This window comes from Panthera onca, chromosome D1, assembly GCF_046562875.1.
Source record: "Panthera onca isolate mPanOnc1 chromosome D1, mPanOnc1 haplotype 2, whole genome shotgun sequence".
NCBI classification, from domain to species: Eukaryota; Metazoa; Chordata; class Mammalia; order Carnivora; family Felidae; genus Panthera; species Panthera onca.
Window position 1 is genome coordinate 82,053,616 of NC_138348.1, and position 24,138 is coordinate 82,077,753.

At 37.4% G+C, this 24,138-nt stretch overlaps 1 long non-coding RNA gene across 3 annotated transcripts in view; it reads right to left on the minus strand.

Moving 5' to 3' along the window:
• LOC132662333 (uncharacterized) overlaps positions 1–24,138 on the minus strand; it is a 48,062-nt gene that overhangs the window by 16,215 nt on the left and 7,709 nt on the right. The window contains exons 3-4 of one of the 3 annotated variants that reach the window (XR_013550362.1): positions 21,451–21,593; positions 6,493–6,609 (exon numbers count right to left, since the gene is read on the minus strand). This is a non-coding gene — a long non-coding RNA (uncharacterized LOC132662333). Of the gene's footprint in view, positions 1–6,492; positions 6,610–20,842; positions 20,927–21,450; positions 21,594–24,138 lie in introns of those variants that run through there. The other 2 variants (XR_009602575.1, XR_013550363.1) reach the window with 2 other exon arrangements.

Consider the following 24,138-nt stretch of genomic DNA (forward strand, 5'->3'; position numbering starts at 1 on the left):
CCTAACCTGACTCTTTTTTCCAGTGTTCTGTTCACTATAGTGTTCTTTTACCTGTTTAGATGCTCAAATTGGGCTTTAAAACACCAGCATGACCCTGGAAGATAGAGCAGTCTTTTCTTTAGTGTACACATAGCTGGCATGACTTGTGACAAATGATGGCAAGTGAATTGTAGTGATTGGCTGGGGGCAAGAAGTGAAAATATGTCTGCCAGTTCAATTCAGAAAAGGAAAATGTCTTGAAAAGTCTAATTAATAGTGGGGAGGGGGGGACACCACCACAGTAGTTGTGCACGTCAAAAATGAGGCCATCAACAGCGTGCTACAGCTTCTCATTTTGGAAAAATCTGAAGGTCACAGTACGATCTGCCATAGGTAAATATCTGTGCTTTTATGTAACAATATAATAAATAATTATTATCTTTTTTCCTATCTGTGTTTTCCATTTTTTCTTAAATAAACCCATATTCCTTCTGCCATTTTGTATATCTAGAAGGTAACATCATACTTTCAAAAGTGAACTTCATATCAACCCTCCCTACTATTAACTAATACTGGTTATTGTTAAATAACCTTATTAAATATATATCAGTCTTCACAGTGCTTAGAAAGTATGCCCTACTTCAGAACACGCACAGCACCATCTACACCAGGAGCTGTGGGGACTGGGGTAAATAAAGAATAATCACCCTGTGCCAGCTGTTCATATAAACTATCTTCCCATCCTTATTTTAAAAATTCCCGTGGCTTCAGTACTAAACAGAAAGCCCTGTTCCCTTCTATTTCTCTTTCCCAATGAGCAAGTCCTACTCCCCACCCCACCCCTCCTTTCAAGTATTCAATGCTCTCTGATGTTCTTCCACAGTTTCTTGTAGTTACAGCTGGGGTTTGGTTTCTTCTAGCTTCCACACGCCCCTTTAGGTGGTCCCATTCTTTCTCTATGCAGAACCGATGCTTTTTATTGGATTCTGAAGCCATATCAAATTGTAGTGGCTGACCAGAGGCATGACAGGGAACTGTTTCTTCTATCCTGAAAATGTCTTAATTAGATTAGCTGAGATTGGAACTGACAGTTAAGTAGAGACGTCACCAAATTAATAGTGTACTTCCCCAAAACTATGCCACAGAAAGCATATCCACAGATTAGTAATATGGGAAAAACCAGGACACCAATAGCAAGAATTTGTCATTGCATTTTATAAAAAGAGATACTTTCACACTTCTTCAAGCAAAGAGACATATGAAAGGATTTAATCTCATTTTGATTATGGATATTTTTAATTACTCTCAGATAAATATGTATTATAGATGGTTTTATATTTTTATGGTGAAATATTACCTCTGAAACAGAGCATATTGCATTTGGTTAAAATCACAATCACAAATAAATTGTTGAACAGATCACCAACAACAACATCCATTAACCTTAGGTTGGTGGCAAGAGCTGGGTGCCCTGTTGCTAGTGGGGCCTGGGAATTCCACACCATAAGCTCCAACAGACTCCCTTTTTCTCAGCTTTCAAATTCCAGGCTTCAGGTAACTTCTACCACCACAGTGAAACCCCAGACTTCCTTTTACTACCTCTTTTCATCTGATAACTAGACCAGACTCTCTTTTCCTGGTTTCCCATTTCCTCCTGAGTTTCTCTTACCATTTCCAGACAGGTCTACTCTTATTTTCAAATGTCAGCATATTCCTTTAGGTGAGACCTAGTCCTATTTGCCTCATGTAAGGCTAGCACAGTTTGATCCTAGCATAAAATGAATGAAAGTGCCTGCTTTGAACTAGAAAGAGAATTGCCCCCTAATTTTGCTTCCGGGGGGGAGGGGGGGAAGAAGCCTGAATATGATTAAATTTGGTTACAGCAAAACACACAAAAAAGTACTATATTAGTAGATAATTCTAACCAAATGCATCTGATATATACACAGCTCATTGCTTAGAGAAAAAAGCAGAACAAAAACTGTGCTAATATGATTTCATGTTTTATAAAAAGAAATATCAACAATGGTATCTAATTTATGTGGAAATAAATTAACTTCTTTTTATGCTCATCTCTGTTTCCTAACTTCCTCAAGCCAACATGTGTCATGTTATAATGTTTAGTATTTTAAAGGAAAGAATGTCACTAGCAGCATTCTAGGTTACTGGATGTGGGACAAGACATATACTGTCCTATGCTTACTATATGCTCAATTTTATTTAGCCAATGATACAAACTTAACAAAACCACACAGAGATGGGGAAAATGCAATAATTCTTGGCCTAGCTTTTTCCTCATGCCTGGCTTCTTCATGGGACTGTTGGTCACTCTGATCATCATGGAGAAAATAGTCAAATTTCTATTATCAAAAAGGCAAGAGATAAGTGTTGGCAAGGATGTTGAGAAAAGGGAACCTGTATACTGATGGTGGGAACACAAATTAGTACAGGCACTGTGGAACACAATATGGAGATTCCTCAAAAAAGAAAAAAAAAACTAAAAATAGAGCTACAATGTGATCCACAGGATCATATCCATGTGTGCCTATCCATAGGGAAAAAATTCAGTATCTTGAAGGAAACAAAATCAGTATATCTGCATTCCCATACTCACAATACCATTATTGACAGTAGCCAAAATGTTGAAACAACCTAAGTGTCTCTCAGTGGATGAATGGATAAAGAAAACATAATGTATATATACTTTGGAATATTATTCAGCAGCAAAAAAGAAAGAAATCCTGCCATTTATGACAACATGGATGAAACTGGAAGGCATTATTATAAATGAAATAAGACATACAGTAAGACAAATATTATATAGTACCATTTGGATGTGGAATATAACAAAAAGAAGAAGAGGAGGAGGAGGAAGAAAAGGAAATAAAACTCAAAGAATCAAAGAGTAGGATGGTGATTGTCAAAGCCTGTAGGTGGGGGTGGAAGAAATGGAGAGATGTTGATGAAAGAGTACAAAGTTTCAATTATAAGATGAATAAATTCTGAGGATCCAATATACAGCATGGTGACTAGAGTTCATAATATTATATTATATACTTGAATTATGTTCAGAGAGCAGATCTTAAAGCACTTTGACCAAAAAAAGGGGGGGGGGGGTAACAATGTGAGGTGATAGATAACGTTAATTGACTTGATTTAGGTAATCATTTCACAATGTACACATATATCACATATCATAACATTGTACACTTTAAATATATACACTTTTATCTGTCAACTATACCTCAATAAAGCTGGGGGTTGGGAAGAAAACAACCAAATTCTTGGTATGCCATTGCTCATTCACACACAGATGTAATGTCACTTAACTAAGAAATAATAATCCATGTTTTATCAGTAGACTCTATTTTATTTTTTTAATGTTTATTTTTGAAAGAGAGAGAGCACAAGCACGAGAGGGGCAAAGAGAGAGGGAGACACAGAATGTGAAGCAGGTTCCAGGCTACAAGCTGTCAGCAAAGAGCCCCATGCAGGACTCAAACAAAAGGACTTCGAGAGCATGACCTGAACTAAAGTTGGACTCTTAACCAACTGACCCACCCAGGTGCCCCAGTAGACTCTATTTTTAGAGCAGTCTTGGGTTTTTGGAAAAATTGAAAACAAAAAGTTCCCAAATCTTTGTATTTTTGTTAAAAAAAATAAACATATCAGATTTTCCCAGAAAATTGGATTTATATGTTTACATAAAATGTGTGCACAAAGATGTATAACAGCATGATTGATTATAGCTAAAAAGTAGAAACTACCCAAATGTCCATCAACTAATGAATGGAAAAGCAAAATGTGGTGTATCTATGGCATATTATTCAGCCATAAAAAGGAGTAAGTTCTGATATGTGCGACAATACTGAATGAGTCTTAAAAACATTATGCTAAGTGAAAGAAGCCAGACACGGAATACCACAAATTTTATTATTCCATTTATATGAACTGTCCAGACAAGGCAAATCCATGGAGACAGAAATGAGATTAGATGGGAAGAGAAGGGAAGGGAGAGTGCTAGCTATTGGGTGTTTCTGGAGTGATGAAATAATCAGATAGGTGATGACTGAACAACCCGTGAACACATTGAAAACCACAGATATGCATACTTTAAAAATAAATCAGATTCTCTATTTATTAAAGCAAAGTCTGATCAATGAGGTCACTTCCTCACTAGATTGGAGGAAAAAAACAAAGTCCTTGGCCAGAGGTCCCTAAGGAGCAACTCTGCCTCCAGCAGTACAGTGGTTGATACAGTCCAGGTCTCTCCTGGGCACCCCTGGCTCTGATTTCATAAACTTATACCAGAGCTTACTGTTAAGACCACAGAAATTAATTTGTTGAAATCCAAATAATCTCTCTGAATGAATGTCATTGACAGGAAGAGCTGCCTTTTTCCCACTCTTGGTATCTGTCTCCGTGTGAGGAGAAAGCAAACTCCAAGCCTCCCTCTGCATTTGTACCAGGGGCTTGCAGCAGGAGGAAGGTGGTAGCTGTGCTATGTTCTTCATGGTGCCTCATGCTCTTGCTGAAACTCAGATTTCCTGTGAGGTTTTGCCATTCTTTTACATATGTACTTTTAGCTGGATTTTAAAACTTAACTTCCCTCTTTAGGTGAACTCATTTCTTTTCTATATCTCGTGCAGAAGTGACACTGTTTGCTGGATCCCAGAGGGATAATAAATGGTAGTGATTAATTAGGAGCAGGAAGGAACTACAAAGTTTAGTTTTTAAAAAATCTTAAGATTAATCTTGTTTAGAGTAGAGCACAAGAGATAGGCATTACATTAATAGAGTACTTCTAAAATCATGCCACAAAAAAGATGTTCATAGTTTGTCACAAAAGAAAAAACAAGACACAAACAATATGTAGAGTGTGATCTCATTTCTGTACAAAAGATATCTATTTTCTATATCCAATTAGTACCATAGTGAAAAATCTTCTTTTTAACATATCTGTTTTCTACTCTTTTCTAAATTGTACATCTATGTCTTACATAATTCTTAAATTTCAAAAGCAAAATGGCACCAACGGAATTTCTCAGACATTTATTTTTTTTTTTTTTTTTTTTTAATTTATTTTTGGGACAGAGAGAGACAGAGCATGAACGGGGGAGGGGCAGAGAGAGAGGGAGACACAGAATGGGAAACAGGCTCCAGGCTCCGAGCCATCAGCCCAGAGCCCGACGCGGGGCTCGAACTCATGGACCGCGAGATCGTGACCTGGCTGAAGTCGGAGGCTTAACCGACTGCGCCACCCAGGCGCCCCTCTCAGACATTTATAATGTTACAAAAAAATAACTCTAATCTGATCATCGTAGACAATCATTTATTAACCTCAAAGTGGATATATAATCCTTCCTATATACTTGAAGGTAGTTGACAGGCACTAGAGACACTGAGGGGAAGGATAGGCTAAAATCACACAAGAGTGGGCACTGCCCTCCAAGTACTCATGTTTTGAGAAACTGATGCTATACTTTAGAGACAGGGCTAATGTTAGGTCAGACTCTGCTGTGCATCATTTGATTAAGTCATTCTATTAAGCACAATTTATTGAATGGCCACTTCTGAAGACATTGTCCTTGTTTTCAAGAAACCCAAAAGAACATTTTTTTTCTCTATTTTTCATGCTAAAGCAAAACTTTACTTGCTTTTATGGGGCTTAATGTGCCAGTCTCATCTTGCTTATTTATTTATATAATGCTATTAGATCCTGATAAGCTGCCAGACCTGGACATGCTTTTAAAAGTAAGTGATCCTGGTAGAGGATGAAGACCCAAAGGAAAAGAAACCCTATAAGATACATATCCTAAATATCCCGTTCCTTCTGTAAGCCCTCAAAGACAGGACTAGCCTCATATTTGTTCAGGAATAAACCTGCTTGTGTTCTCCCTGTCTAGCTTTCTCCATTGTCGATAAGATACTTTGATCACCTCAATACTGCATATACCCTAGTGTCCCCTAAGGAAACTCAGGCTACTAAAAGTGTGTTGTTTGGACCAATTTTGTCTAAATTTAATTTTTAACACTACCCTGGGAAATATTTGATATTAGAGGAAATTCATAGTGTCTCTTCTATAAAGCAAAAAGCTATTTTTTGGACAAGTAATACTTCTACCCCAATTAACTAATTTAGTCAAGCTGAATTGTATAGGAGTTTTTTCAAAGCGACGTTCATTCAGGACTGAAACAGCAAAAGGGTAATTATAGAGAGCTATGGAAACCTCTACATGATAATAGTGTGTAAGTGCACTGAGACATGCATAGGGGATGCAGAATAAATGAGCAATTTGAGCAATGTTCTTTCTATGTGTCCCTTTAGAATATAATCCACATCTGCCAAGAAGCAGCTTTAGTGTAGACATTTAGTATTTAGGCATATTATCCACTTGCAGGAGAAAGCAGTGGAATCTGCTGAAAATGCTAAGGGTCAATTATTCATTTCTCTCCATCCTACTTTCTCATAACATAAAAATGTAATCCCAAAATGACATTTCCCCACACAGATTTATTTCATAGACATTCAGTAACTTAAACATACATACACAATCTCCAATGTAAATTGTTTCCTCACTGTGGTATTTCATTCCTTATTCCTCTAGAAAATAGTATAGATGTCTTCTTCTGGAAAATAAAATATACTTCAAATTTTAAAATTTAAGTCTTCAAGAATACACAAGCTCTTTGACATAAAAATATAATTCAAGGAAATTCAAGAACTTTCCAGGCAGTATTGTTCTTAGACTAACATTTCATGCAAACTTTTCAAATATTTTAGACACTAAAAAGCAGCTCTAGAATTGATGTGAATTTGAATGTCAACTAATTACATATGCATTTGCCTATCTATTATTAAAAATAACAAAAGTTATGTTTTGATCACACCACATATGAAAGTATTGGTGCAAGATCACTAACCTTTGAATGCAAAACATTCAAGACTGGTCAAGAACCAGCGTTACATCCTTGAGCTAACCACTCACTCTCATCCTATAAAAAGAGTTGGGATCATTTGGCTAAGAGGTGGAAATGACAAAAGATTTTGTGAGAATTTTCATCTAACATCTACCCATGGAAGGGATCAGGGTACTTATTTCCTTGAAGCCCAGTGCAGAATGGCTTCTGGAACTAAGTATGTCTCCTAGAGTTTGGTAGCCATGGTGTATTGGTACCCTATTCATGACTGAGAAATCTAAACAGTGACATGCTGATTGGATTGACCTGCAGCAGTGCAGTCTCTAGAAACATTTTGAGAATAAGTGTACTCCCATTTACAATAGGTCAAAATTGCAGATTTCCTCGGGCCATGTGAGAGAATGAGAGAACATAGTTATAATTTCTTTATGATTGCATCTGACAATTTCTGCTATTTCAACATGCTAGTTGATAGGTATACATATATCCCTGTCCAATCTCCAGGTCTTTTCTGAGACACTCTTCCCTTTGGAATCTATCATAAATAAGCAAGCCTTCAATTTTCCTCTAATCCCTGGTTGACTGGCTCTCTGAGGCTAAATTTAATATGAGATTGGTTTGGATGACATTACCTTCACTCCCTCTCTCCACTGGTTCTTGCTATCCTTAACCATCCCACCAGAAGAATGAACATTCCCCAACAGTTCCAAAATCATCTTTTTCTCCATGTATTTCTGCAACTCAAACCTAATTCAATCCTTTCTCATCTCTTTACACTGCAGTGGTCAGCTGCCTCCTGCTCTAGCATTTGCTGAGACATAAGCTATGGCACTATGCATTTGCTCTTGTTAGTGAATCTGTCTCAGAGTTTTTGACCAAGAACTTTATGCTAGGTACTTTCCAAGCCTGTTGCTTCAGAGATGAAAGATGTTTCCTCAGCCATTTGAGCTCTCCAGACTTTGAGACATATTTTTCAGTGAAGCACTTTTCCTTTTCTAATATTTTTCCTGCTGTAGCAAGAACAGACTCTCCTATGGTGTTCATTTTCTATGGATGTGCCTTTGCCATTTTCTCAGTTTTAGGTAGGTTTTGTTTTTCATTTCTACTTGACTCATTAGGCAATCCTATTCCTTTTCTAGCAAATATGAATTAACCCTTTGCTGGATGGAAGTATCCACCTCTCTTCCCCATTATTTTATGTATTAATTAGTTAATACTTATTTTCCACAAGCTTAAATTCTTCTTTATATTTTAAGAGAAAAGAAGTATTATGTTAGTAGGTTACAGAGTATTCCATAATATGGAAAAAGAGTTGAACAACCAAGGCTTGAGCTTCTCTGGGATCTTAACAGCAATTAGTTGTTGTATGTCTATCTAAGCTCTCCCCAGCACCCACTGGGTGGGAGAAAATCTATGCACAAAGAATTTCATCACAAAGGTATCTGCACTTGAAGGGGGAAGGGAAAATATGCACAGTAACCTCTACTGGTTAAGGAAGTTATTGCAACTGTACATATGAAACATAGTGTGGCCATTTCAAATGACACTTATGAAAACTCTGTAAAAATATGGAAATGCTTATGGTAAAATACAGTGAACCACAATTTGCAAATGTATCATAACTGTGGACATTCACTGTAAAAGCGTATGCCTAAGGTGGAAAACTATGCAGAATAAAGCTATAATTGGTGTTAAAATGGAGAAAGTACAGGGATGCCTGGGCAGCTCAGTTGGTTGAGTGTCCAACTTTGGCTCGGGTCATGATCCCACGGTTCATGAGTTCAAGTCCTGCATCCCGCTCACTGCTGTCAGCACAGAGCCCACTTTGGATCCTCTGCCCCTGCTTGTGCACGCTCTCTCTCTCTCTCTCTCTCTCTCTCTCTCTCTCTCAAAAATAAATGAAATATTTTTTAAAATGGGTAAAGTACACATATTCATATGTATTTGATTATACATAAAAATATCTCCTGAAAGATAATAAAATATTAATAGGAGTAGTTATCTTTTGGGGTTGTGAGTGGAACTGAGCAGATGGGGCACAGAAATGGGCAAAATGTTTTCACTATATACCTTTTTGCATTTTGAACCATATGGATGCATTACTTATTCAATATAATAAATAAATTCATATATTGTATTGAATAAATATTTATTAAATAAATTTATATACATATTTGAAGACAATATACCAAGATGGTAATATAGTGGCTATTTCTCTGTATTGACAAATGGTTTGTTTTCTGCTTTATACATATATCATTCAAATTTCCTCTAATGAATATATTTTCTTTTTACGATTAAAAAAGGAGAGAAAAATCAAACATTTTTGTCCAGTTTTTTTTAACTAATTCCTTGCCAGACAGCCTAAATTCAATAAAATTTCAAGAAGGAAGAAGGAAATTATCACTTGAGGAATTATAAAAAAAGTGTCAATATTACAACGATCTCACCTGTTTTTCCCATGGTAGAACCAGCCAGAGCATTAGAAAGGAATCTAAACAGAATACTGCTTCCATGAGGCTCTTTCATACAAGATTAAGATGATGCTACACAGATTTTAGTCTCTGTACTAGTCACTTGGGAACCTGGTTAAAATGCAGATTCCAATTCAAAAGATCTGGGTAGGGCTTGGGAGTCTACATTTCAGACAAGCTCCCAAGTGTTTTGGAGGCTGATGAACTGAAGACCACACTTTGAGTAGCAAAGATTTACTGCAACATAAGCCAGGCTGCTACTAGCACAACTCAGAGTCACCACCTGCAGGGCAGGCTCTGAACCATAGAGTAGCCAACAGATAATTTTTCTTGTAGAAATGATTAGTAATATTGTATTATTTATTGTACTTAGAAATAATGTTTTTAATTTTTAAAATAAATTAAAAATAAATAGATAAATAAAATAAGTAAATTTTTAAAATATAATTTATTGTCAAATAGGCTTCCATACAACACCCATTCCTCATTCCAACAAGTGCCCTCCTCAATGCCCATCACCCACTTTCCCCTCTCCACCATACCCCATCAACCCTCAGTTTGTTCTCAATATGTAAGAGTCTCTTATGGTTTGCCTCCCTCCCTCACTGTAACTTTTTTCCCTTCCCCTCCCCCATGGTCTTCTGTTAAGTTTCTAAAGATCCACATGTGAGTGAAAACATATGGTATCTGAATTTCTCTGACTGACTTTAAAATAAGTAAATTTTTTTAAAAAAATATTGTGTTTAGAAATAAAACAAATATAGAAAAAAACAGATGGGGAAGATGACAGCGTGGGAGGATGCTGAGCTCACTGCGTCCTGCAGATCACTTAGATTCCACCCACACCTGCCTAAAGAACCCAGAAAATCGCCAGAAGACTAACAGAACAGATTCGCTGGAGACAAGCATAGACAAGAGGTCCACAGAAGAGGGTAGGAAGGCCTGAGAGGTGGTGCGTGTGATACAGACAGGCAGGTGGGAGCCAGGGTGGAGGGGCAGCCTGCCAGCAAAGCAGAGCCCCCAAGTCTGGCTTGCAAAAATGGAGGGGCCGGATGGAGCGTGTTCTGACAGCAAGTGGGACTTAACATCTGGAAGGTTATAAGTTAACAGATTTGCTCGGAGAACAGGAGGGCTGGAGGACAACAGGAGGGAGAGTTGTTGAGCCCCAGACAACAGAGTGCAGCTTGGTGGGGAACAAAGGTGCTGGCCAGTGCCATCTCCCTCCCCCATCCCCCAGCCAAAATCCCAAAGGGAACCAGTTCCTGCCAGGGAACTTGCTTGCACCACCCAAACACCCAACGCTGTGCTTCTGTGGATCCATCCCTCCGGCAGGTCTGACTCCCTCCCGGTGCCCAGGGCCCCTCCTGAAGTGAATCTCCAAAGGAAAAACAAGCTGAGCCTGCCCTCCCGCCCCTGTGAACCTTGCCGATCCACCCCAGCTAATACGACAGATCCCCAGCACCACAAGCCTGGCAGTGTGCAAGTAGCCCAGATGGGCCATGCCACCCCACAGTGAATCCCACCCCTAGGAGAGAGGAAGAGAAGGAACACACCAGTCTGACTGTGGCCCCAGCGGTGGGCTGGGGGCAGACATCAGGTCTGACGGCAGCCCCGCCCACCAACACAAGTTATTCAAGACAACACAGGGGAAGTTCCCTGCAGTTCTGCACCACTCCAGGGACTATCCAAAATGACCAAACAGAAGAATTCTCCTCAAAAAAACCTCCAGGAAATAACGACAGCTAACAAACTGATCAAAAACGATTTAAACAATATAACAGAAAGTGAATGTAGAATAATAGTCATAAAATTAATTGCTGGGTTTTAAAACAGTATAAAGGACAGCAGAAAATCTATTGCTACAGAGATCAAGGGACTCAGGAACAGCCAGAAGGAGGAGCTAAAAAATGCTATTAATGAGGTGCAAAATAAAAAGGAGACTACCACAGCTCAGATTGAAGAGGCAGAGGAGAGAATAGGTGAGCTAGAAGATAAAATTATGGAAAAAGAAGAAGCTGAGAAAAAGATAAAAAAATCCAGGAGTATGAGGAGAAAATTAGAGAACTAAGTGATACACTAAAAAGAAATAATATATGCATAATTGGTATTCCAGAGGAGGAAGAGAGAGGGAAAGGTGCTGAAGGTGTACTTGAAGAAATAATAGCTGAGAACTTCCCGGATCTGGGGAAGGAAAAAGGCATTGAAATCCAAGAGACACAGAGAACTCCCTTCAGACGTAACTTGAATCAATCTTCTGCATGACATATCATAGTGAAACTGGCAAAATACAAGGATAAAGAGAAAATTCTGAAAGCAGCTAAGGATAAACGTGCTCTAACATATAAAGGGAGACCAATAAGACTAGTGACGGATCTCTCTACTGAAACTTGGCAGGCCAAAAAGGAATGGCAGGAAATCTTCAATGTAATGAATAGAAAAAATATGCAGCCGAGAATCCTCTATCCAGCAACTCTGTCATTTAGAATAGAAGGAGAGATAAAGGTCTTCCCAAACAAAACCTGAAGGAATTCATCACCACTAAACCAGCCCTACAAGAGATCCTAAGGGGGATCCTGTGAGATGAACTACCAGAGACATCGCTACAAGCATGAAACCTACAGACATCACAATGACTCTAAACCCATATCTTTCTATGATAACACTGAATGTAAATGGACTAAATGCGCCAACCAAAAGACATAGGGTATTAGAATGGATAAAAAAACAAGACCCATCTATTTGCTGTCTACAAGAGACTCATTTTAGACCTGAGGACACTTTCAGATTGAAAGTGAGGGGATGGTGAACTATTTGTCATGCTACTGGAAGCCAAAAGAAAGCTGGAATAGCCATACTTATATCAGACAAACTAGACTTTAAATTAAACACTGTAACAAGAGATGAAGAAGGGCATTATATAATCATTACAGGGTCTATCCATCAAGAAGAACTAACAATTATAAATGTCTATGCGCCAAATACGGGAGCCCCCAAATACATAAAACAATTACTCACAAACATAAGCAACCTTATTGACAAGAATGTGGTAATTTCAGGGGACTTTAATACCCCACTTACAACGACGGACAGATCATCTAGACACATGGTTAATAAAGAAACAAGGGCCCTAAATGATACATTGGATCAGATGGACTTGACAGATATATTTAGAACTCTACATCCCAAAGCAACAAACTATACTTTCCTCTCGAGTGCACATGGAACATTCTCCAAGATAGATCACATTCTGGCTCACAAAACAGCCCTACATAAGTATACAAGAATTGAGATCATACCATGCATCCTTTCGGACCACAATGCGATGAAGCTTGAAATCAACCACAGGAAAAGTCTGGAAAACCTCCAAAAGTATGGAGGTTAAAGAACACCCTACTAAAGAATGAATGGGTCAACCAGGCAATTAGAGAAGAAATTAAAAAATATATGGAAACAAACGAAAATGAAAATACAACAATCCAAACACTTTGGGATGCAGCAAAGGCAGTCCTGAGAGGAAAATACATTGCAATCCAGGCCTACCTCCAGAAACAAGAAAAATCCCAAATATAAAATCTAACAGCACACCTAAAGGAAATTGAAGCAAAGCAGCAAAGGCAGCCTAAACCCAGCAGAAGAAGAGAAATAATAAAGATCAGAGCAGAAAAAAACAATATAGAATCTAAAAAACAAAACTATAGAGCAGATCAACGAAACCAAGAGTTGGTTTTTTGAAAAAATAAACAAAATTGACAAACCTCTAGCCAGGCTTCTCAAAAAGAAAAGGGAGATGACCCAAATAGATAAAATCGTGAATGAAAATGGAATTATTACAAACAATCTCCCAGAAATACAAGCAATTATCAGGGAATACTATGAAAAATTATATGCCAACACATTGGACAACCTGGAAGAAATGGACAAACCCACACACTTCCAAAACTCAAACAGGAGGAAATAGAAAGCTTGAACAGACCCATAACCAGCAAAGAAATGGAATCAGTTATCAAAAATCTCCCAACAAATAAGAGTCCAGGACCACATGGCTTCCCTGGGGAATTCTACCAGACATTTAAAGCAGAGACAATACCTATCCTTCTCAAGCTATTCCAAAAAATAGAAAGGGAAGGAAAATTTCCAGACTCATTCTATGAAGCCAGCATTACTTTGATTCCCAAACCAGACAGAGACCCAGTAAAAAGAGAGAACTACAGGCCAATATCCCTGATGAATATGGATGCAAAAATTCTCAATAAGATACTAGCAAATCGAATTCAACAGCTTATGAAAAGAATTATTCACCATGATCAAGTGGGATTCATTCCTGGGATGCAGGGCTGATTCAACATTCTCAAATCAATCAACATGATACATCACATTAATAAAAGAAAAGATAAGAACCATATGATCCTGTCAATCGATGCAGAAAAAGCATTTGACAAAATTCAGTATTCTTTCTTAATAAAAACCCTCGAGAAAGTCGGGATAGAAGGAACACACTTAAACATCATAAATGCCATTTATGAAAAGCCCACAGCTAATATCCTCAATGGGGAAAAACTGAGAGCTATTCCCCTGAGATCAGGAACACGACAGAGATGGCCACTCTCACTGCTGTTGTTTAACATAGTGTTGGAAGTGCTAGCATCAGCAATCAGACAACAAAAGGAAATCAAAGGCATCAAAATTGGCAAAGATGAAGTCAAGCTTTCGCTTTTTGCAGATGACATGATATTATACATGGAAAATCCGATAGACTCCACCAAAAGTCTGCTAGAACTGATACATGAATTCAGCAAAGTTGCAGGATACAAAATCAATGTACAGAAATCAGTTACATTCTTATACACTAACAATGAAGCAACAGAAAGACAAATAAAGAAACTGATCCCATTCACAATTGCACCAAGAAGCATAAAATGCCTAGGAATAAATCTAAGCAAAGATGTAAAAGATCTGTATGCTGAAAACTATAGAAAGCTTATGAAGGTAATTGAAGAAGATAGAAAGAAATGGAAAAACATTCCATGCTCATGGGTTGGAAGAATAAATATGGTTAAAATGTCAATACTATCCAAAGCAGTTTACACATTCAATGCAATCCCAATCAAAATTGCACCAGCATTCTTCTCAAAGCTAGAACAAGCAATCCTAAAATTCATATGGAACCACAAAAGGTCCCGAATAGCCAAAGTAATTTTGAAGAAGACCAAAGCAGGAGGCATCACAATCCCAGAATTTAGCCTCTACTACAAAGCTGTCATCATCAAGACAGCATGGTATTGGCACAAAAACAGACACATAGACCAATGGAATAGAATAGAAACCCCAGAACTAGACCCACAAAAGTATGGCCAACTAATCTTTGGCAAAGCAGGAAAGAACATCCAATGGGAAAAAAGACAGTCTCTTTAACAAATGGTGCTGGGAGAACTGGACAGCAACATTCAGAAGAAAGAAACTAGACCACTTTCTCACAACATTCACAAAAATAAACTCAAAATGGATAAAGGACCTGAATGTGAGACAGGAAACCATCAAAACCCTAGAGGAGAAAGCAGGAAAAGACCTCTCTGACCTCAGCTGCAGCAATTTCTTACTTGACACATCGCCAAAGGCAAGGGAATTAAAAGCAAAAATGAACTATTGGGACCTCATGAAGATAAAAAGCTTCTGCACAGCAAAGGAAACAATCAACAAAACTAAAAGGCAACCGACAGAATGGGAAAAGATATTTGCAAGTGACATATCGGACAAAGGGCTAGTATCCAAAATCTATAAAGAGCTCCCCAAACTCCACACCCAAAAAACAAATAATCCAGTGAAGAAATGGGAAGAAAACACAAATAGACACTTCTCTAAAGAAGACATCTGGATGGCCAACAGGCACATGAAAAGATGCTCAACGTCGCTCCTCATCAGGGAAATACAAATCAAAACCATACTCAGATATCATCTCACGCCAGAGTGGCCAAAATGAACAAATCAGGAGACTATAGATGCTGGCGAGGATGTGGAGAAACGGGAACCCTCTTGCACTGTTGGTGGGAATGCAAACTGGTGCAGCCACTCTGGAAAACAGTGTGGAGGTTCCTCAGAAAATTAAAAATAGGCCTACCCTATGACCCAGCAATAGCACTGCTAGGAATTTACCCAAGGGATACAGGAGTACTGATGCATAGGGGCACTTGTACCCCAATGTTTATAGCAGCACTCTCAACAATAGCCAAATTTTGGAAAAAGCCTAAATGTCCATCAACTGATGAATGGATAAAGAAATTGTGGCTTATATACACAATGGAATGCTACGTGACAATGAGAAAGAATGAAATATGGCCCTTTGTAGCAATGTGGATGGAAGTGGAGAGTGTGATGCTAAGTGAAATAAGACATAGAGAGAAAGACAGATACCATATGTTTTGACTCTTATGTGCATCCTGAGAAACTTAAAAGAAACCCATGGGGGGGAAGGGAGGAAAAAAAAAGAGGTTAGAGTGGGAGAGAGCCAAAGCATAAGAGACTCTTCAAAACTGAGAAGAAACTGAGGGTTGATGGGGGGTGCGAGGGAGGGGAGGGTAGGTGATGGGCATTGAAGAAGGCATCTTTTGGAATGATCACTGGGTGTTGTATGGAAACCAATTTGACAATAAATTTTATATATTAAAAATAAATAAATAAATAAATAAATAAATAAATAAATAAATAAATAAAATTTTAAAAAAAGAAAGAAAACAAAAATAAAGATACCTAACAAAAAGATGTATTTCTTAAAGCCCTTGAAATATTTTTCTTCATACTCCTTAGTATAAGTTGACTGCTTTGGATGAGTGAGTATGCTGCACTTCATTGTCCCAGCCTGGTCTAGTTCTTTAATACGACTTAGGTTGAAGAAGATAATCCCGGCTCTTCTGAAATTAGGTGTCCTTTTCATCCAGAGATTGTGCCAATAGGACATTTGGTTTCTAGTCTTAGCTCACTCATTTAGGAGCAGTATTACTTTGGGCAAGTCATTTCAGCCTTCAGGTGAATATTCAGATCCCTCATTTGTAAAGTGTGGCTGATCAGCCAGTGGTGACAAGACCCAGGCCACAACATCTGAGGCTGACTCCATTAACTGGGCAAGCTGCAGATGTCTGCCATGTTTGCATTCTGTACTCAGAGCCTTGGGGAGTTATTGAAGACTTAGAGAAAGGGGCATCATATAATGCTACAAAGCAGGACTAACACAAGGGGACAGAAAGAAATCCCACAGTTTGTTTGCCTAACAATTAATCAAATGATGTTTAACTCTGTGCAGCTGCCTGATATAAGACAAATTTCAGCTACTATCACTAGCAGAAGAGAATCATTCCTAAAAGCAAGACTAGAACTCTGTTTGCACTTCAAGCAAGTAGTTGAGTTTAGCAAACAAAACCTTCATTAGAGATCGTTAGAATATCCGTTATTACAAGTATTTAAATTTTTATAGATATGCTTGAATTTTATTACATAAGAATTCCACATCTGTGAGAAACACTCTGGTCTTTTATATGCAAAGGCCTGTGATCAAAGCATAAAATCTAATTCTAATTAACATTTCCCTCTTGAAATTAATAATAACTACTATTATTTATTAAGTAATCTCTTCTGTGCTAGGTGCTTTACATGCATTGTCTCAATTTACTCTCAAGGCAACTACAGTGAGATAGATATTACTATCCCCATTTATAAATAAAAAAGCAGGCTCAGGAGGTTAATTAACTTGGCAGAGGTTATACAGGTGGCTGAACTGGATTTTGAACTCTGCTCTGAATGATTTCTTGGCTCTTAACCTCAAACTCACTTAAAAACAAAAAGAAAAGACAGACACGAATTTGCCAGTTGTTCATCATTCAGAAGTCACACGATATTCATCCTTTAACCATTACACATGCACATTAAATATATAAACTCAATATGTAACCACCCATGAATGTATCACATACTTGGTAAGAAGAGTCGCAATGTAAGTGACATGCCATGTACTTTTAGGGTATTTGTCTAAAAATGAATAATCTTGAATACAAGCATATATATATACCTATTATATATATATATATATATATATATATATATATATATATAGTATTATATATACATATATACATAATGTTTTATACTTCCTTTTGGATGTATATTATTAAGATTTCAATATACATCTAAATATGTTTGCTTTCATATATATGTAGTAAATATTAGATATCTATAAACTCACTTATCTCCTATGTGTGCTTCATTTCAGGATCATGTGCCTATGTATAAATCTTTTTCAATTGTTTTTTAAAAATAGGGTCACAGACAGATAAATAAATCTATGACTATATTTCATAGGTACCATAGTGACACCTTGTGGGAAAAGTGAGTTGAATTGCATCTGTATGTTCCTAAGTATTTCAAAACTACTTTCTCTATCTACAAAGTGGAAACAGTCATCAGACACAGTTTGAGTATTGACTACCGAAATATAGTTTGGTCCTATATAAATTTAAGATAACGGGGTTGGTATCAATTTCCAGTATGTTGAAAAATAATAAATATTTCTGAATCATAAGTAGTCGAAATTGAGAGTTGTGAGAAGTGACCCTGATGACAATACTGCAAGAGCCTTAACTCAGTAGACTTTTAAAATGGTTATTGTTGCTTCTGTTTTTAAAATATAAGTGAAACAATTTCCTCTGGGAATGATTTTGAAATAATTTAATTTGAACGCAGATAACTAATACTAATTTTCTCCATGATAGAAATTCATATTTCCCCAGCATAGCTTTTAAAAGACTCAATCAAGATTTATTAATAGAAGATTGTTTACAGAGTACAAAATAAATAAATAATTTTTGAGTGTTCACTATGTGCAAAGCATTATGAAAGCTTTTTTTTCTCAGTAAAAGCTACTGGTTTGATCAGCTGGCTAGAGCATATTTGTTCATGAGGCTGAGGGTTGATTGTATTCACATGAGGATGAGTTTTCTTATTCTGCTTCATGGGAAGTTGACATTATGCAGTTATGACATTATGGAAAGACATTGGCCTTTTAAATTAAAAAAAATTTAAAAAATAAATGTTTTTTGTCTACTTCTATCTTTATTTTCCTTTTCTATTTCTTAAACCAATTCTCAGGACACACACATTTGTTTAATTATTCCCTATACTTTACTCATTATGTATAAGTGTGTGTGTGTCAATATTCTTTTACTATTATTTTTAATATTACATTTTAAAAGGATGTTACATTTAAAATAAAATACAAAGAAATTACTCTATATTTTTTAATTATATTTTATGTATATAATAATTAGAACAGATGTGGTTACTGATTGTAAAAAAAAAGCCACTACTGGATAAATCCACTTTGTTTTCACTTATTTTTTTAGTTACTATTTATCACCACTAGAGGGCATCGGAGGACTGAGCTAAGTACAACGCAATGCTGTGAATGAAACAAGCCTCTATTAAAACAAGACTACATCTTCCATCAAAAAGTTAATTGTATTTTGTGGCTTACATATTCAAAAGCTACTTGATGATAGTTCTATAATTAAGTTAGTAAATATGCATAAACTTCCTATTAAAGTGTTAAATTAAAATGTTTTCTTTTCAATACAATGAAATAGCTAATTCTGTAATTAGAATTAAATTTGCAAATGCCAACTGTAGTAACGGAAATTATGCATCAAATTGTATTTTCAACTACACCTCCCTACGTTTTAAAAGTTGGTATGCAGTTAAAAACAAAATTATTAAATATCTGGAAAAGCATGGAAAATTAGCTAGGCAAAACTGGTCTTAATTATTATAAATCTCTAGCATGTAATCATTTTTAGCATTTGTCATCCAACAACAATGTTTAAAGTGCCTACTATGTGTCAGGCATTATCAGTGTTCTGGATTCACTGTCAAGGAGTTCCATTTGGTAGAAGAGATAGACAAGAAGACAGATGAGATGGACTATAATAACTAGTGTGCTTCTGGGACATGTGCAGCACAAACTGGAAATCAGAAGGAGGGAGAGCTCCAGCCTCTCCAGGTAGTTTTCTTTTGTTGGTAGGTACATGTCTCTGAATATAAAGATCTAGGCAAAAGGATAAGTGCTGACACACAAACGTGGTTTCCAATCCTTTTCCACATTGTACTAACTCTACGACCCTAGGCAAGTCTTTTAGCCTCTCCAAGCTTTGATTTCCCCTCAATAAACCTGTAATAATAAAAAATACAGGCTACCATAGAGGACTGTTAGGAGGAGCAAAGATAATGCCTTAATGTACTCGATGCAACAGTTGGCACATAGTGTATGTGAACTATCATTATTACTATTACTACTTTCATGTTATGACCAATAGACCTGGAATGGATTCCATGGGCTCAAGTTGGAGGCAACCAAGAATGCACAGAGAGTATTTTCTTTCATTGTGTCAATGAGAGTCCTCTGAGGTAAGAGAGTTGGTGATTACCCCAAGAACTTAGCTCCAGTCTCTTCACCATACTAACCAACACATTTTTGTGCTTTTTCTCATTGCTGGGTTTCTCTCTGTGTATCTCTCTTTTTTTCTTTCTTGCTACCCATGTCATTGTCACAGAATATCAAGGTGAGGTGAAATAATCATTTTTCTCTGTTGAACATGGCATTCAAGAATGAAACATGTTCATTCTATGTCTGGTTGGGGTATTTAATACATGAGTCTCTAGTGTAATATCATACTCAGTCTGGATTTCCTAAAATACCTATTTATTTAGAGGGTTGGAAAGGATGAGATTCACAAATCATATTGTGTTTTTATTTTCTTAATCTTCTTTTTTTATTACATTTGCTCAGGACTGGAAAGGCAACCACAAAACCAAAACCAGATGGGAAAAAGTAAGCCAAAAGAAAACAAAATCCTGATTACTAACAAGTATTTATATCATATTTTATCAACCTGTGACTCAATAATAATGAGCACATATTTGATGAGTATAATATCTCAGAACAAGCTTCGATCTCTAATGTCATAGATATTTGTATCATGACAGAGAATGAAATAATCCAGCAAATTAAGGTGGAAAATTTATACCTATTTTTCTCCCAGGTCTAGTAAATTAGTATCATGTGTCCCCTGACTATGTATAGAGTCACAAAACATATTTATCCTTCAAAATCTTCTAGAAGGAAAGGACCTGCAGGAAGGTCTGACCCTCTTTTGTCTTAAATTGACATAGCATGGCTATATTTGGGAAGCAGCAAAACAGAAACAAAAACAAAAAAATTGGGGAGTGATTTTGGCTTTCAGCTGGTGTGAGGATCAGGATCTGACCTGTTTTAAATGGAATCCAAGTGAAAAGTGATGACAGACATCAAAATTATGATGTCTTTCTTCTGTCTCCATGGTAAATATCATTCTAGTCCCTATCTTTCTGATTAAAGACAAAAGGTTCCCAACACTCTTCTCCTGATCAAATAGATTTATTTTCAGCTAACATATTCCAAGTTGATCAAACAGCTTCTTTGGTCAAAAAAACTGTGCGCAAAGAGATTGTGGGTTGAGCACAAAAGGGAAGGAAAGCTGGGTCAGGAAGAAAGAAGAGGAGAGTGTTATTTGATGATTTCTTCTATTGTTTATTCTTTCCCTGTAAATACAGTTGTAGCTAAAGCTATGTCTCTGTCTTAATGTATAAACTAGCTTTTCACAGGCAGTTTTATTTTAGTCATCTACATCAGGAATTCATTTCTGGCAGGAGCTGAGCACACCACCTCCAGTTAAGACTGGCTGCAGAGAAAGCAGGCCAGAGCTTTCTATGACAATGACAGTGACTGGACAAAAAATCTGGGTGGAAATGTTCCCAATGCAGCATGTTTTCCGTTCCTTCATGGGATACAGGAGAGGGTCATGGAATCAATAACTGTCTGGCAGGGAACAATACAGGCAGTAATTGTTCTGAGCCTACTACTTTGGGAGCCTTGCCTTGCTGTATAAAACCACAAGGGGGCCAAGCTTCAACTGGAAAACTTTGAGGATGGTAATCCTCACACTGGCACCTCTGTGATTTACTCTGTCTCATTACACCTTTAAGTATTTCTTTTACCCACATCACTCTTTAGAAGCTTCTTTGGTTTCTGATATCATCCAATCTTTTCCTACAATCAGCAGAGTCCAACTTCAGAAATTTAGGAATCCTTTCTTTAACCAAAGACTGCTTCCTTTTCAGTCTTTCTAGTCAGCTGGCTGAGATCTAAAAGAAAACAAGTAGTAGACTTCAATCTATAATCACCCTGCCTTTGCCCCAACAGCCCTCACCTCACCTCAGCACTCACCTAACAACTCTTCTGTATAGATCCTTAATTAAAAAGACATGTCTTTCTTGCAATGTAGCTTATCAAACATGATTTCTCTATGCCAGGCAAGACAGTAAGCACTGCAGGGATACAGTGATCACTATCAAAGTTCCAGACAATAAATGGCATTCTGTACTGAATTCCCATTGGACAGAGTGGAGGAACTTAATTTGGGAGCCTAAGAATGGGATTCAATAGAGCCAGAAGGCATGAATCTCCTAAAATTGTGTGTGTGTGCCTGTATGTGTGTGTGTGTGTGCACACGAGTGCATATAAGCATTCTTCCAGGGAGAGGGCCTCTATCTTTAATATTGTGTAGGAGAAGATTACCATGAAATACCAGATATGTCCTCTGCTGTCTGGAATGTAAGGAAAAGAACCAAAACAGTGATGAGTAGGAGACTTGGCAGAGTCAAGGAGATGGATTTAAACATTAAGTAGAGCTATTATTTAAATACATAGTATTGCACTAATACTTAATCTGTTTCTTTCCTTACCTTCTCCCTATCATTTTCTCATTGCTGGCAACAGTTAAAAAGAAAATAAGAAAACATTTGACAAAAACAAAATTCCATTTTTATGTAAAAATATTGTATAGGCATATAATTAAAAACAGATGTTATATTTATGTTTTGTTATACTTAATGCCTGGCAGCTTTTAAAAATGTTTCATTATGCCATTATGGCTTAAGCTATTTCTGGAAAAGATGTTTCATATAGCACTCCCCAACAAATGAGCACTTCCTCCTCATTTAGACACCTCAGATACCTGAGGAAAGAGAATGATACATATAGCAGCAGAATTGTAAATAATTAAAAATCATATACTGTCTCTATTGCAGCAGATTTAGGAGAACAGAAATAAATATTTAATTAAACCTTAATTCCTTCAGGGAAAAAAAGGTGAATCAAGACCTACCTCTGTTATGAGGATGTTTTTCTAGCTCCATTTCAAGTGGCAAAGTTGGTTGGTAACAGGCCTTTTTCTTTTGAGCCAAAATTATGTTTTAGTTGGACTGGCCTTGAGGCAAAAGGCTAGACTCCGAGAGTTTCACTGGGTTTGCACGTGGCAACATTCCCAGCGGTGTATGGAGCTCTGGCCTGATCTGCTGACTGTGATTCATGAGTCTTACTTCCAGAACACTTCCTGAAAGGTGAAGCTAAGTTGACACAAAACTACTTCTCAATCTAGCAATTGATGTGTCATATTTTTTTTGCCTGGTCTCCTTCCTGACAAAATGTTTGCTTACTACCTGTAGGTGTCAGAGAAGGCATCTTGTAGGACTTGAAGCATGAGCAACCCACTGAGCAGTGCTGTCTCTAAGGTTGAATTCTCATCATCTTACACATGTCCACCTCCACCTCTTATGGAGCTAAACATTTCCTCACCATATTTTGTTGAGAACCCTGAGTCCATGACCATCCTCCCTCACCAACTGCAGCCCAGCCTTCATCCTGTTTGGACAGTAAGTTCTGTTGACCTCATGGATTCCTCCTGTTACTGTAGTTGTAGAACTCCTATAACTCCACCTAAAATGCAAACTTCTGGGATCATCTCTTCTTTCCTCTTATTGCCCTGTGCTTCTTCTCTCCTGAATCTTCTTTCTATTGCCCTTCATTTCCCCCAAGACTTTCTTTTATCTACAGAATCATTTAATTGTAAATAAAATGCCCTGAACTTCGTCAAATGTTACACAAAATGTTGTCTTCTCCTCCTTCATTCTTTAACAACTCTGACAGTTCCCTCCCAGTCCCACTATTACCTTGGAGATCTCAAGCAGTTTCACTTCCATCCCTTGTTATGTGAACCCTATGGTCTGCTCTTCAAACAGCCTTACAGCGCTCTCACTCTCCAAGCCACCTCACTTCTGCCCTAAGACTACTCTGTAAACTCCCAATCTTGGATTAACCCAAGTATCTGTCTTCTCCACTCTATTTCTGCTAAATATGTCTGGAGAAAATCGCCTATCTTTTTATATTATAACCATTATAAAACTAAGGTCTTTAGGGGCACCTGAGTAGCTTAGTGGGTTAAGCGTCCGACTTCTGCTCAGGTCATGGTCTCACGGTTTGTGAGTTCGAGCCCTGCGTCGGGTTCTGGGCTGACAGCTCAGAGCTTGGAGCCTGCTTCCAATTCTGTGTCTCCCTCTCTCTGCCCCTCCCCTGCTTGCACTCCGTCTCTTTCATTGTCTCAAAAATGAATAAACATTAAAAAAAACAAGGTCTTTAGCCAGTTTCACCAAACTTCAGACTTAACCACTCTTCTCAAGCTCCCTTCTCCTAGATTAATTTGACCTCCTAATACACTAAGAAAAATAAAAACTTTGTGATTCATATGCCTTCAACTATTTGCAGCCACATTGTTATATGTTAGTATAGAACCTTACACTCATCTCTGCCCCTACAAGCTCCAAGAAAGGAGTGTCCCTTTAAGGTTAACCC